Source organism: Phlebotomus papatasi, chromosome 1, assembly GCF_024763615.1.
Source record: "Phlebotomus papatasi isolate M1 chromosome 1, Ppap_2.1, whole genome shotgun sequence".
NCBI lineage: Eukaryota > Metazoa > Arthropoda > Insecta > Diptera > Psychodidae > Phlebotomus > Phlebotomus papatasi.
Genome location: NC_077222.1, coordinates 18,780,533 through 18,793,759, shown reverse-complemented (window position 1 = coordinate 18,793,759; position 13,227 = coordinate 18,780,533). Strand labels below are relative to the sequence as shown.

Below are 13,227 nucleotides of genomic sequence, written 5' to 3'. Positions count from 1 at the left end.
AACCGCAGCTATTATACAACAGGTGACTTTTCCGATGGGAATCTCTCCCGATCGAATGTAAACTTTTGTATTTATCAAAACCATCACAGCACAGGGAACATTTTGAGGGGCCATATAGGAAATTAAATTGTATAGTTCCATTGAGTGGAACAAAGAGATTCTCAATTCATTTATCGATTATTCCCAACTTTTCATGGGTGTAACATCCATTCAGTTTATTGGGAATACTTAATGGGGAATATGATAAAACTCTTCTCATTTATGCATAAGTTCATTGCATAAATATAGATATAAGTTTCATGTTCAATAGCATAAATGGAAATAGAGAAAAGGAAGCTCTTCTTCAAATAACTACCAACATTTCTTTTTTTTTTTATTTTCATTGTTACCCCCTCAGAAATATATTTCTCTTTTGAAGGAAGGTAAAAAGAGTCATTTAGGTGCAGAGCAAAAATTATCTCTACCAATAAATCAAATCTAATGCTATTTTCAGGTATACCGTCCTTTTTTTTACTTTTATTTTTAATGAGAACTCATATCTCAAGTGTTTTGATGTCCATCCGTTGCGTCAAATGAGAAATTTAACCAAAAGCTCCACCGCAAAGTAGCTTTGAAAAGCCCTCCTAACGTCTTTTTTTCCAGTTATGTCTTTTATTGGAAAAAAAGATGAATTGAGATAAAGACGACTAAATGGTGTAGGTGACACCTTGTTTTGGAAGAAATACCTATGTTGTAACGTTAGTAAATTGTGCAAGTTTCGTCTAATTATTGCACGTCAATCTTAAATCATGTGTCTTTGGTTTCCAATTGAGCAACATTACCTTTCATAGTCATATTCTCACAGTGACAAAATTACTCATTAAGATTAATTTCTGTGTTCAAATAATAAGTAATACAATATTTACAATTTATGAGTCTTTAAACTGATGTTAATGTCTTTAGCACACTCACAAGTTTTGAGTTTATGATTTCTATTTGTTCCCATAGAAGAAAGAATTTCATTTGTGTTAAATACCAAAACAAATTGAATTAATTAATCCCTTTCAGCTATGTTAACTTTCAGCACTATTCAAAGGATTGATGGAATGTTCCAATCCATGCCAATTAAATAATCATTGGCAATGGAATCTCTTTGATATCGCACAATAGGGATTGTATCAATAGACATGTCGAGGGTGGAATATTGTAATATCTTATTTCCCATTTCTCTATTTAATAGTGATTAACGATGCGAATATAACCGAATTCCATTTCAAATTGTGCTGAATTGATTTAACAATTGATATACAATTAAATTAATAGTCATTTTACAATAATCGGAAATTTAAAAGTGATTTATGTATAATTTTCCTCTCAAAAACAGTAATATTTATTTTATTTGGTAATGTTTGTCGGGATAAAATCCAATTTAGGAAACATTTATTGGCTTTACATATTTTATACATTTAAGAAAACTGGTAACCGATATAAATTTCTTCATAAATCAGTTCAAAATCTGCCTAAAACTGCGTATGGCAAAATGAAAATTGAGTTTCCAATAAAAAATTAATTACTAGGGAAGATGTACCAAATTTCGTCCAGCTTGCAATTTCGGCCACTTCTATTGTTCCTCAAATTTCCATGAATTTGTAGTGTTTGCATACTCTATAGAGATTATACAATTCAAAAAATAACAAAAAAATGTTGCTTCGATGAACGAGATGATGTGAAAAAGACTTTGGAAGAATTTCAGAAGTGCAAAGAACTACGAGAATCAAGGTGGTCGAAATAAGAAACCGGTCAAATCCCGAAAGACAATATTCCGAATTCTTAAACCGTGATCTACTCCCACGATTGCATCCGAGCTTACTGGAGGCAAAAGGAAAATTTCTGTGTCTTGGGGAAGTATTCTACATAAACCTATTATCCTCCATATAATTTCATCCCTATCAGGATTTTGAACATTCGGGATTTTGGTTGCCTTTGGCCGAAATATTACTCAAAGCTATGTCTATATTTTTATTCATTTTAAAATGTATTAAGAATCATTTTAGAGAAAACAAGGACGATTGACTATCAACAAGATTCCAAGCAATACTCCTTAAAAAGAAGTAACAAAAAAATCAATTTGTATTAAAAATATTGGGTTTTTAAACTTAAGACTTTGACGCTTGCATACGACTATGCCGAAATTTGGTACAGTTACCCTAGTTCTTTAACGATTGAATACAAATTCCGATTTTCCGGATAATTATAATACACTTTAAATTAATCTAATCTGAGGGAAGGCTTTGAAGCTTTTGTAATTATTTAAAGTCAAAAAATTTTAAAAGCAATATTTTAAAATTTTGTATTTATCTTTAAAGTAAAGCTGATCTCTGTTATCTTGATTATTTATATGAGGAAAATTTCCATTTCATTTTAAATTTTAATCACGAAATTTTGTTCTTTTGACCAATATGACTTAATACCATTGAGTTTTATTTTTCTCTGACTTTGAGAATATATGACATTTTAAATAAATTGGAACAGAATAGCAGAAAGAATTTGTGAGCTATCCCAAAATATTTTAATTTAATAATACACCAACCAATTTGTTAAGACTCTTAACATTGAACTTTATTTATGCAAAACGCATACCTTTTCGTTTTATGTTAGACTGCAAACTTTAAACACAAATTCTGCAAATTAAACTTCAACAATTTGTGATATTTTTATAGATGAAAATACCTTTTTGCTAATTTAAAATGCATGGTAATTGAGCAATAAATTTCTTTTTTTTCTGATATTATAGTGTATTATGCAAAAACACAAATCTTCAAATATTTGCCAATGTGCCAACTAATTGACTATTCTGCGATCTACGAATATATTAATATATTAAGGTAAAATACGGTAGAATTTTTTATTGACCCCAAAACCGAAAGCCGCAGAGTCTACGTGAGAAAAAAATGCGAACACAAAATGAAATAAATTTAACACCCAGAAGCTTTCTGAAGAACTTCCTTTGATAAAATATTTAGTAATAATCGAAAGGTTTCATTATAATTATCATCAATTTGGGTGCAATTTTACTATGAACTTCATCAAAAAAAAGTACCATTGAATCATTCCTAATAACGGTTTTTCAAGGTCAAAGATTAAAAAGGCTCTAGATGGAGTGTTTCTCAACTGAGTGGGGTCACGTTTGGGCTCATTAGATAGGTCTTGGAATTTCTGACAAAACTGTAGGGGAGATTGGGGCAAAAAGTCACAAATCGAAAAATTCAAAATTCAATATCTTCCAAGGTAAAAAAAATAGCGGCTCAAATTTTTCTTCTATAGATAGTCTCCTAGTAAGTTTCTTAGAATTCAAACAAGGAATTTAGAAAATAAAAAATATCAAAATTTTTAGCCTTATTTTTGAAATATTTTCCTTGCAGAAGATAACAATTTTTACCTACTTATTTTCCAAAATTGATGCACTGGTGAATATTTTCTAAATAATTTGGATTTTTTGAATACTAATCCGCTATCTATTTTAGAATTTTACAAAAGTTCTATTATCCAGAAATCCTTTTAGTAAAAATGGCCACTTGGGTTAAAAAGTAACAAAAGGTATAGGGCAAAAATAATAAAAAAGCGAAGCAATTTCTGATGTCTCACGGCGAAAGGAAACGTCATTATCATGTCTCGCCGCTTGTTGTTTGCATTGGTCAAACGATTTGCAGTCTTTTGTGTGTTTTTTTTCTAAAATAGATTGAAAAGCGCTTTTCTCGTTTTCTCACTTTTCCCGCAGAGAAAATGGTGTTTTACAAAGGTGCACATGAATAAATTTTCTATGAAAATATGTCCTCTAGGTATTTTTTTCAAATTTACGGAAGCCCGTAATGAAGCGAATCAAAATATGATAATACCCCATGTCTGGTACTATTTGCCCCAGCATTTTTAAGAATAGTCACAAAATTACCTTTTAGAAATTGGCTCGATAAACGTATTTCCTTACAAAATAGAGGAAAATTACTTTCACAAAGTTGTAGAGCGGTAAATTTTCTATAAAACTGCGCTAATTAGAAATTTTTGAAGCGCTCGAGTAGCTTGTAAAAAATAAAATATCCGTTTTGTGACTTTTTGCCCCAGTCTCCCCTACTGTTTCCATTAGTTTATGAACCTGTAATGAACCAGTTATAAACCGATAAGCAATCTTTTTTCCGAAAATCAATTGTAATACTCCTCAGATTTTTGGGCGATTTCTTGAGCGATTTATAAATCGGTATAAATCGGTTATGATTCGGTAAACGGTAATAATGATGTGAAAGGAAAGTACAGTAGACTCTCGCTAATTCGGCTCTTTTAAGATCGGGCTACTTTTTAATTCGGGTAGCGGTTACATTTGAAAAAAGTTTGTTGTCACTTTTCAAATTTGATTATGATTATCATATGAATCAAATATGCTCAAATTTGGCATGGTTTGTCTTAGTTTTGATGTGATTTTGCATTATTAAGGGATTTTCATGCAACTTACGATATATATGAGTGCGTAAACTCTATATCTGTATGCACATGAATAAAAAATCGTTGCATTTCAAAAAGTTTGTCGCCCGAATTTCTGTTTAATTCGGCTGACATTTCGGTCCCATATGTCCGAATTTGAGAGAGTCTACTGTACTTTCTAAGCATATCATCTATAAGTCATGAGTTGGAACACTTCGTAAAGAATGAGTAATATCTTAATAGCGAGGAGTGATCTTCTATTACAAGATCCTGATCCCGTGGAGGGGATACCTGTTACTAGATTTCTATATAAACACATTTCCCCCTTTGAAGTCAATTCGAGAGCTGACTTTAAATAGCTCAGTATAAAAAAGACGATATGGGAATCATTAGAGATCCACCTGTCAAAAACGCGTATTATTCTTAAAGCATAAACGATGCAGTTCTTTCAAGTTCTAAGATAATGTAATATTCATAACTTTTCCAAACTTTCTAGATTAGCGTAATGGCCGCTAGAGGCGCCTGAGTCGTCTAACGGTCTAAAGATGCATATGCATCATGCAACTCAACACAATTGAGAGTTTACAGAGTCATATCCTTGAAAAAAAAGAACTATTATTCACATATGCGGTATAGATTAGAACCCCCACGACATTCTGGTTTATTCAGTTGGCAGAGCCATAAGTTAGAAGAAAGCATTGTCATTGTAATCATGAATATTTGTCACATGTGCAGAAAAGTCTTCTATGTAGCAACTAGTAACCTTTCCCCAACCGGGAGTCACCAGATTAGGATATTCTTTGTCAAATGTGAATACAGTTGGAAACAGCATTATTATGCAGCTATTGTCAGTCTCTCTGAGATGCTTGTAGCATGGACTACAAGTCACATTATTGTTTTCATTGCAACTCAGACTCTCCTTTTGTGTACAATTGCAATCATAATGTGGTGCATATTGTGCACAATGTTATAGCCTCAATGGCAAAACACTGGGCAACAGAGAAACGCAAGTAATCTTTCTCCCATGGTCTTGTCTAGTCAGTCTCTCTGGTTGCCTGTGACAAAAGCCAACACGGAAAGAGTTTACGCGGGTGGAGGAAAAAGTGAGCAGCCAGTTGAAGAACCAGCTGCCACCCCCGCTTTTGTCCTCTCTATCTCTTACTCCCCATATAATCCCAGGGGCCTCCAGAATCCTCCTCCCTACACACCTCCACTCTCTTTTAGGTGATTTGCGAGCACTCTCTGTGGTGGCCGTGCTGCATTTTATTCGCCATAGACCAATGCTTACACCATCTCTTCTAACTCGAAATTGTACTTTATGTATATGGAATCACAGTTTTCTTATACACAATCTCAATGGTGTTTGTGGTTATATATAAACTGGTTTTCTTGTAATATTTATACACAATCGCGTCGACCAAGAAATGAGACTCTTTTTTTTTCGGGCTTCCTCCTCTGTAAATACCATACCGGAGCAAAATAGTAAGAAAAGTTTACTTTACATATTATGTGAGGAAATATGTATTTTCATATTTATAAGCCTGTGGCGCCAATAAATTTTGTGTGGATGTAATTATTCTTGTGGTTAGATAATGGATTGAATAGTTTCTGCACACAAGAATCGGGCTCAATGTGTTTTATATTATTCCATTTTGCATTAAACTGATACTCTCTGATGCAAAAAGAGCAAAATTTTGCTGTTTTCACTTGTATAATATCCCACCCTCACTTTATCCTATAACTTTTTGTCTAGGCTCTTTTACAAAATGTAAATCAACACAGATGCCAAAACCACAATATCTTTTGCTAAAATTTAACAACTGCAATTACTTGTCGGAGATTATCCATTGACAAAAAAATTATAAGATTTGTAAATCAAAAGATCAATAGTTGCTTAAACTCATTCAGCAGGACTGAGCTAAAATAAAAGCCGAAATGAATTTGGTGGTACCAGTTGGGATTCTTCGAAATGCCGCGAAAATTCACGTTTTAATGTTAAAATTGTTTAATTCCTTCACTGAGAGAAATCCGAAAAAGTTAAAATAACATTCAGGAAATGTTAATTTTACCCTGCAGTATTGATCCGAAAACGGTGTAAATATTACCCTTTTTAGGTGTATTAGGGCTTAATGTTACCCTTCTTTCATGTTGATAAGTTAATCGCAACCTCTTTTTTTATCTCAGTGTTAGAGTTAAGTTATTTTCACAAGAAAATCCTTTTAATAATTTATTTGAATACAGTTATTTGAGTTAATTGTGAATAATTGCCGATATTACAACAAAAACATTGGGATGAAATTTTGAGCTGGAAGACTCATATTCTTTTGAGCTGTCCCAAAATTCAGGATAGGTTTGAGAAAAATCCTTTTACACAACACTATTTTGGTTAATAAGGAATGCAAAAGTATATATTACAAGAAGGGACATGACCTGCTAATAAGGATAAAATAGAGAAGAAGATATTTTGTCGCATTTCAGAGATTTTTTGCAACCGCAGCGCCTCCAGACGATTCTCAAGTGAGTTATTTGTGTCTCTATCTCTCTCTCACAGTTGAATTGCGCGCGATTTAAGAACTTTCCATTTGAAGTGATATTTGCATTAAATTTCTTTGTATTTCTGCAAGATTCAAGTAAAAGGATATATAGTGAAGAGCTACCCGTCTTCTGATAAAGATATCAAGAAAACAATTTATTTTTATATGAGTTTTTCTTTCTATTATGTGTTTTTGGCGCAAAAATATTCATCATGGCACCGTGAATAAGCGGGATTAGTGTTACCAGAAAGTCAATCTGCAATTTCCATTAGAACTATCAACACAAAATTTCCGATACTACACGACTTTTAATAAGCACAGGTCTGCTTTAAGGCCTGTGTAAATGCAGCTTTTTCTCTCTGTCTTTAAAAAAATGTTGCTTGAGCCCTGCCTATTCAGGTTCATTTTTGCTTATCTTTTGATTACTAAAATTTCATTTGTAGAGATATGTAATACCTCTAATACCTCTAATAATTGGGAGAGTGACCTGCTTATGCATCAAATAGTGTGGGATCCAGACTGTTGCGAGCTTCCGCACTACGTCCTAACACTTTCATGACTCACACAGTACTCACATCTGTACTCACTGAGATCATACGATCGACTAACTTGACACAGTCGTCTTCTCCATAACCAGAGGCGCTGGCCTAGAAAGGAGACATTGCGTCTCGAATATTCGGGATGTCTTAGCAGAGCATTTATTGCTAATAGGCAAGAAATTTGAATACTACATAGTCGAAATATATTCGAAAATTAGTATTTCTCAGAATCAACTAATCACAATAAACAAATAAAACAACAAATAAAAATGTTTAGAAAGTCTAAGATATTTTCTTAGAATAAAAACAATGTTAGAACAAAATTTTGTAGTGTAAAAAAGTCCAAAGCTATCGTTTTTTATCGGGGGTCACCGAAGACCGGAAGTTGATATCTCTTACCGTTTAAGCTCCAGAACGGTAACAAGTAAAAAAAGTCGATTATATAACTGTTTTCTCTTTGAGTTCGAGCGGTAAAAAAATTGCAAGTTACAAGAAGTTACAAGAAGGGAAATTATTCACAGATGATTCTTTCAAAATGAATCAATCAATTGAGAGTCAATTGACAAATTTTATGGAAAACTACGACAAGATATATGTATGTACTTTTCAGGAATTGTCTCAATACTTTTTGTTTTTAATTCATCTAGTCCTAGTTATTAGTGAAAAGAAAAAAAAATGAACAGAAGTATGATGAAAACAATTACTTTTCGTTATTTTTTTTTACAAATAATACATGATGTACTTCGTCTCTAAAGGGTTAAACCGGCAAAATCGCGCAGATTCAACTTTTGTTTAGATAACAAAACACAGAGTTAATTAGCAAAACCTCTGATATCAATTTCACAAATTAATATAGCTGGGAAGTTATAAATAAATTTCATTTGCATTTTACTATAGAAATAACATCTATAAATAAAAATATCATTATAATATTTGCTTAGCTCAACCTCATTAATCAAATAAATGATTTTAATGAAGTTCAGTCGGCATTCCAATAAATTTAATATTGCAGTATTATGTATCATACAAGAAATACGCATAATTAAATAAACCGGAAATAAATGCAGATTATTCTTCTTTACAGAAAATTTATACCGTTCCGAAAAATAGAAGAATTGGAATGACTACAGGTAGCTGAAAATTATTGAAGCTCTACAGCAAACTGATAACAATTACCAAGTTGAAATTTAATCCAACACCCACACAAATATATATCATAAAACGTTTAAAAAGTTTATTGTACTTCGAACTTGAAGAAACTTGGCGATAAATTTCTAATTCAACTAAGTTTATTAAGCGTTAAACTTTAGATTCTCTCCAAGGGCATGAAGCAGAACCCTTCATTATTTCATACTTAAAAACTTTTGTAAAGTTAGTGAATGACAGTAAAGAACTTAAAGAGAAGCATTTTATCTCATTAGATGAATACCACTGAGAATAATTTAGCATCTAAGTTGGTCTTATAAAATCAAAATCTTAGATTCAATCATATAAGACTTTTCCAAGAATTTAAAATCTTTTGAGCCAGTAAGGGATCAAATAAGTGAAAATTGTATGTGGAAACTATTTTCAGCACAGATTTGTATGGAATAGAATGCGGATTAAGATTAAGATTAAGTTTTTTTTTAATTGGAGGTCATCGAAACAGGAAGTTGATAACATTTACCGTTTAATCTCCAGTTGGAAAAAGACAAGCTTGTCAAATTGTAAAGGGACCTGCTCGGTCTCTGAGTTCAAGCCGTAAAATGGCAAAATTTTAACATTTCCAAGGTGATACCGCGTATACAGACAATTTTTGAAAAAAAGTACATATATACATTTCGAGGTACATTTATTTATTTGTTTATTTAAATGAAAATCTGCCCTTGAAACTGTGTGTTTCTTAGAGGCAACATTACAGGCAGGAAATTATTTGCGTCCACCGCCGTCTCAGCGTTGGTGACCAACCTACCCCAGAGCCAAACGGTGGAAATGCTCCTTCTCAGGTTGTATAAGCCAGGGAGGGGACAGTACAGTTTAACAGAAGTGAAAAGAACAGAAAAAAAAGAAAATAACCAAAGGTAAGAAAAAAAGCAGTCAAGACGTTACAAAGGCTTGGATCAATCGCCATTTTCTTTCTCTGGGTAATTCATTCCAGAGAGATACACCTAATACAAAAATGAATTGTGGTGAATGCGGCTCAACGATCTGGGCACGACGAGACAGGAAGACCTGGTGGATGAGCCAGGCACGAGAAGCTCGATTAAATACTCAGGTTGTTTAGTTAATAAAATACGACAAATGAATTCGACGGCTCGTGACTCCAGAAAGCGTGGTAAGGATTGCCCTAAGATAGAATTAGCAAAAGGAGAGATATGATCTTAAGGACGAAGATTGAAAATATAACGTAAGCAGTTGTTGAATGCAACTTGGAGACGTCTCAAAGAGGCTTTATCACATGAAAAGAACAGTTCATCACCATAGGAAAATAAAGGAATGAGCAAAGCTCGCACTAAAAGAAGATGGATACTCTGAGGAGTGTAGAAACGATGTCTACGAAGGGTGAAAAGTGAGAAGTTCACTCTACAAATAAGAAGTGTGATCGTCCCAAGTCAGGGTATCATTGAAAATTATTCCAAGATTCCTGACTTTATGGACGCAGGGAATTTCCTCGCCATTGAGAAAAACGCGATTTGGGGAAGAACGAAGCCGATTACTTGACACAATCATTACCTGTGACTTCTTCGGGTTGAGAAGAAGATCGTTAGAAGACGCCCACCGTGAAACGGAATACAGGATGTTATTTGCATCAACAAAACAGTTCTCAGGAGCACGAATATCTCCAAAAAGATAAATTTGCAAGTCGTCAGCATATAAGTGGAAACTATGATTAACTAAAGCTGAGAAGAGATCGTTAACGTATATAGAAAAAAGGAGTGGTCCAAGTACCGAACCCTGATCAATTCCCCTGGAAAGAGGTAAAAAGGGGACGAAATAATATCGTCAATTTTAACGGATTGAGTTTTGCCAGATAGATACGATTTGAGCAGTTTTATGCTAGAGGAAGAAAGTGAATATAAAGTTTATTTAGAAAAATTTCGTGGTTGATACGGTTGATACTGTCAAAAGCCTTAGAAAATTACTTAATTTATTGCCTACAAAGTTATAGATTTTTTTTAGTAATCTGTTTACGAAAATTGAAAAACGAAATATGTTCTTATCAGATGGGAAGACTAAGAAACTTCTGCCATAGTTTCTTATTAAAATCTCAGTAGATTCTTATTGGACTACACAGTACAGTTTACCACGAATTCGTAATAGGAACAATAGTTTATGTTACAAATAGCCAAAAAGTACCTTGTATAAACATAATTGCAAAAACTTTGTGCGGATGCCATTTCTATTATTAAGTTTAAGTTTTAAGTGTAGCCAAAAGTGTATAAACTGTCTTGAAATTGATACAGTTTACGGTTAGGTCTTGTAAAATGCAATTGTTTTATATTTTGATTAAATTTCTGAGGTTAAGGCTAAGTTATTGTAAATTAACAAAATATTCAGAACAGGGGGAGGTAGGGCTACTTTGAGCTGTGGGGTGGGGCTACATTGTTATAAGATTTGTTCACATATTTCTAAACAAAACTGGGTTTTAACTTGATTTAAATCGGATGAACAAACCACTTGTGGATATAAATAAAATAATTGTAAGGACAAGCTTAATTTAGAAATGGGCGAAAAACCCTGTATAACAATGTAGCCGTACAGCTCAAAGTAGCCCCACCTCCCGCTATTGTCTTAGATGGGTTTTAGATTGATGGTTTAACTCGTTTCCCGCAGATTTCGATTTTTAAACGACATGCAATGCAATGCCCAAAATTTTGAAAAGTTTAAAGATTTAATAAAGAAGTTTAAGAATAATAAAATTAGAAGTAAAATCATTTGGCTAAAATGTTCTTGAGATCTAAATTTTATCTATATGGTTTTTCTTCTCTTGATTGAACTTGATTGATATGTAACTTGATTGAAGTGGTTTATTGGAAACAATATTTTAACTTTGGATTATATTTTTAGAGCAATTCATTGAAAGTGCAAATTCTCAATGAATTTATAAAAAAGTCTTTCGGGAACTGATTTAAATCTATGAATGCGGTCTGAAGAATGGTTAGGATTTACATCTGAGGAAACTCTTAAGCAATTTTTAAATACCAGAAAAAATTACCAAAACTAATAAATAAGTTTGAACAGCAAAGATTAAGAGGCACTATAACAAGAAGCATACATCGTCACAGCTCAGAAGTTTCTCAAGGAAATCACAAGGCTCGCTTAGGATGTGCATCTCTTGAGAATGTTTGCTAGTCCCAGAACACTTAGGAATTGCAGAAGACGATATTGCAAGACTCGAGATGTTTGGCTTATACGTCATCTCACAAGGGAACTAGAGTTTTAGAGTAGTCCTAGAAAAGTTTAAGATTTCCCATTGAGAAGCAATTTCAGTAAATTTCCCGAGAAGCGAAAATATAGTCTGTTGAGGAATTATGCAATATAGATAAAATTATAATTTGAAGAGCGGTTAAAGGGGTTAAAGGTCTTCTCGAACCTGAGTTTCACAAAAAAAAAAATCAAATTTGATCAGCAGTCGATTTAGAAGTTTAAAATTAATGAAATCATCATGATTATTTTTGGCAAAATGGAACTGTATTTTTTATTATTTTACTTGAAATATTCTCAGATGTAAATAAATAAATTAGATCCATTTTTTTGTAATAACCAGCGCACAATAACTTTTGTATATAAACATGTTTTCAAAATTTCTCATGAGAATGAGCGAGATGACTAGATCGAGATCTCACTCACTCTCGTTAAAATCTCAAAAACATGTTTACAAAACAAAAGTTATTGTGCGTTGGGCATAAGGATTTAGGGATTTATTATTTTTATTATTTATATGTTTCTTTTGGTATTAAAAACCAGAAATACTCGTAAATTGATAAACCTCTATTCTGAAGAGAATAGTTATAAGTTGAATGTATTACAATTCTCGGATAATCCCCTACTTAAAGCATTATCTATTGTATAAAACACACAGTGTGACTTAATTAGTTTAAGGGAGTTTAAAGCATCGCAATTTACACTATTCAACTCGTTATATTGAAAGTGCCTTAATCCTGCACAAAATGTAAATAAATTATCTCAACTATCTATTTTTTTAATTAAAAATACTATAGTAATGTAATGATATAAAACACACTTCTTGACCTCAAAAAACTTTAAAATTATATTGCTAATGTTAATAAGAAATGTACCAATTGGAGAAAATCTGGGCAGTAATAGTCTACCTTAAAAGAAATATTGTACCTCTTTATTTAGAGTAAACTTCTACTGACTGAAACATTTTTTTTCTCAGATTAATATTCGAAGAAAAATTTTTGAAAATTTTATTTGCTGGTTAATTGTGCCCCGGTGTCCCTTACAATAAAGTTCAAGAACATCAACACTGCCAATAATAAATTTTACAATACTAAAATCGAATTAAATTCAATTCTATTAAATGCAGCACATCTCCAATATATTAACGCGTTTGATTCTTATATTGTTGCAGTTTTCTAATTAGTTATTATTGGTTCAACGAAGTTCGAATTTCGTTGCAGTTATTACTGTACTTGTACTCACTAAGTCATTTCAAATTCTTAGTCAGCAAAAATAGTTAATTACTTTGCTATTTACCT

General features: G+C 32.5%; 1 protein-coding gene across 1 annotated transcript in view; it reads right to left on the bottom strand.

Annotated features, from left to right (window-relative positions):
• The window catches only part of LOC129798102 (uncharacterized), a 55,988-nt gene that overhangs the window by 32,851 nt on the left and 9,910 nt on the right, over positions 1–13,227 (bottom strand). The gene's annotated exons all lie outside the window — the stretch shown is intronic.